Below are 3,793 nucleotides of genomic sequence, written 5' to 3' on the forward strand. Positions count from 1 at the left end.
GAGAAGGTCTTAAGTCCTAGCCTTAAAGAGAGCTCTAGGCGTACCGTTTTTTTAAAATTATTCAATATAAACAAAATTTCTTTCTCGTAGCACAGCCGGTCATGGAAACTACTGCAGACTTGGCGAGTCTTACGCAGTGAAACCTTCGTGGAATGAGAGTATTCCAATTTTGGAAGCCAACAGAACAAACAAAGACAGCGAAGATAACTAACGCTGCAGTCAGTGTGATGATTATACAAAAAATGATTGCAAATTACGTAATTACCAATGGGAAGGAAATCCGCTCTATGAAATAGCCGGCCACAGCAAGCCAGCAAGCTCTACCTTTCAGTTAATTGATTTACAGTCACCATCACACAGGGCAACAATAACGATCACCATCAAGCATCATCATCATAAGCCTTGTCATAGTTACATTATTTCATTTATTTAACTTATAATCTATGATTAGATGTTATGGCTTCATGGATACATTAAATGCAAATCCTCTTGTCTTCAACTTCATATATCAGTTACTAGCATTTTCAAAATTTCTTACGAGAGAAGTAATAGGTCCTTTGTTTCTGCCAAGGGTATTTCTCCCATTTGAAGTTGTTATAATCATGCTTGCTCTTTATTTATATGTGGAGAAGCATTTCCCGAGTAGATTCGGTAGTAACCGAATCGTAGCTAGGAGGACAGTATGCAGCTTCGTCAGTCACACACAGTTGAATCACGGGACTACAGCAATACCTACCAATTCCATTTACATTTTAAGCCTTGAAATATGCTGCAGAGCGCAGTGGAAATACCTAGTCTTAAGCATTATAAATTTCTGAACCACCTTTGTTCTCGACAAATATAACGTTTAGATATTAGCAGGCTGACACATGCCATTCCATTAATACCGGAAAATTATACCAGTAGTTTTCTATTCACATATTGCAGATTTCTTGGGTTTGGCCAGTATACCGTAATTTTGATAATAGCGTTTTTATTACTATGGACCTTGAGATGTCGTTAAAACCTTGTAACGGAATATTTGTGAGAACAGTGAGAGTAAATAACTAAAATTTGACTGGACTCGACTCGCTCTAATGAATTTTGGGCCATATCAGTTTTTCTGTAAATCTCTGTCCACCACAAAAGTTTCGTCCTTATTTAGTCTTGCCTTAGTGGCTTTCTTAAAATTATTTCATTGTACCCTTCGATTATCGCATTTTCCAAAGAAACCTTTGACGTTGAGTTATCAGCACACCCTTGTACAAATCAAAATCATGACTTCATTTGGTAAATATTGCCCCAAAAAGGTTTTTCGTCGTTGACTCTCAAAAATAAAGGTTCCTGAAAAATTACACATAAAAGCATTGATAGCGGCTGCTCTTTATGGTTCTTTTGTAAATATTCCATTAATACGCTTTTTTTCTCTTACTGTTTGAATATGAGCTTTCAAGCCTCTTGATAAACTTCTCATGACACCTTACTTTATATATCAGTGTAAAGAACAATCAAAGGCTTGTGACCAAACAGAGTTTGTAATTCTTGCTTGTATCGCGTTATCATTAAGGCATTGGGTTACTGTACCGTAGGCTGTTATAGCTCTTAAGAACCTCGATGGCTCGGTCGGTAGAGCAGCAGCCTAGGACTTCATAGAGGTCTGTGGCGTGGGTTCAAATCCGCAGCCGACCGGTTAGAGAGGCGGACACTTTGCTATCCGTGTAGACACCCCGGGATTACCTATGTAATCAACGGATAGGTTTGCTGAAAGCAAATGGGTGTTACAGACTAATACACACATAAGCAAAGCCACTCCAACATCTTCTAAAAACAGACACCTCACACGTCTCGAACTGTCGACCTAACCGCCCAGTTCTCCTCGCTGCTGGGAGAAAAGGAGCTGGGGATTGGTACAATACATGTACACATTCGTTACCGGGGTCTAAGCGATGTCAGGCAGGGCAGCCGATCGAGGCTACGGCCTACCCCAACGCCAAATCAAAGTCCTTCAAAAAATGGGAAAAAGCACATTAAAACAAATAAGAAGGCTGTTATAGATCCTACCGAGATTTAGCAGGATGGTCTTCTTGGAATTGATTTTTACATTGTCCACCTCATTAATGGGATCATATTTTATTACCTGCATTTAACAGCAATACCGGACGCTTCTTCTCCCATGATTCCAGGCTCCCTAATTTATTAATGCCTTTATATTGGGTTTCAATCATTCTTCCTTCTGCAACGTAACACTCTTTCTGGACATTTTTTTTTATTATTATTTGCCATCTCTTTGGTTAAGCTTTGCACTTAACCCGTTAGTGTCTGTTGACTTCTAGGCATCGATAGCTTCATCACATCCCGAAGTACGTTTACTTTATTGAACTCCCTTGTTCATTTTTCCTTGTCATCCCCTGTCATCCCGTTCTCTCTCTCTCTCTCTCTCTCTCTCTCTCTCTCTCTCTCTCTCTCTCTCTCTCTCTATATATATATATATATATATATATATATATATATATATATATATATATATATATAACTGAATCACGAAAATATGGAACGTGATGAATATATAAATAAACACAAAACCCACGAAGGAAAGAAACAATGGAGTGCTGCAAGGCCTTACGACTTACAGTCCTTTACTTAGTCTGCTAAGTAAAGGACTAGTGTATATATATTTCTATACACACACACACACACACACACACACACACACACACACACACACATATATATATATATATATATATATATATATATTTATATATTATATCAGCATACTTTTTGAATTGTGTAGCGGCACCTTATACTCGTTTGTTTATTGTTTTTAATTTGTTATATCCATGATTCATTTTTTCCGTAACAAACGAGATTAATTTTTGTCACCTATGTGACACATTATTTTAGTTCTTAGTTTACTAAGCCTTCACAGAGCTGATATTGCACTTCATTATAAAATGTTTACGTTAACATACTGTAGTTTGGCTTCTAATTCCACTAGATTATTTTACAACGAACTAAGAAACCTATATTTCCCAAGGAACGATCCTTTTCGACAACAGACGAAAATATCTTTACTTTTTTCTCAGCCTGCTCCTCTCACCACTGGCGCATGCCACGGAACTACTTTTTCCTTTAACACCTGAAACTCTTCACAGCTTTTTGTCTTCAGTAAAGATGAGTTCAGTTGCAATAAGATTTTCCCAGTTTTATGCGGTCGTCAATGTTCGTTTATTTAACATTGTCATAATGGGATCTTAAAAGCTAGCAAACAGTTGCAAGTCTTATCTTCAAAAAGTCGTTAACGTCAATTATGCCTCAATGTGATGCCTATTCCTGTAAGTATATTCTGGGAATATAGAATTTCATCGATCTTATATACATCTTTCAGCTCTTGTTTCTTTTATTAATCTTTTGCAATATTTGAACAAGTATTTCCACTTGAGCTGCTGACTTCGCTCGTTTAGACCACCAAGTTAAATTTCGCATCAAAAGTAACGACAATAAAACATTATCTTATTGTTGAACAGTTCTTCCCTTGGTTTCTTTTACTACCAGAAGTTATACACACACACACACACACACACACACACACACACACATATATATATATATATATATATATATATATATATATATATATATATATATATATATATATATATATATATATATATATATATATATATATATATATATATATATGGTTGCGATTGATACAACTTTGTTATGAAACTGTTCTTGTCCCTTGTTACTTGTCGTCCTGTATTGGTTTACGTGAACTTAATTTGCTTCCTTTTTTTTTAAAATGAAGATT

The sequence above is a fragment of the Macrobrachium rosenbergii genome, chromosome 3 (assembly GCF_040412425.1).
Source record: "Macrobrachium rosenbergii isolate ZJJX-2024 chromosome 3, ASM4041242v1, whole genome shotgun sequence".
In the NCBI taxonomy this organism is placed as follows: Eukaryota; Metazoa; Arthropoda; class Malacostraca; order Decapoda; family Palaemonidae; genus Macrobrachium; species Macrobrachium rosenbergii.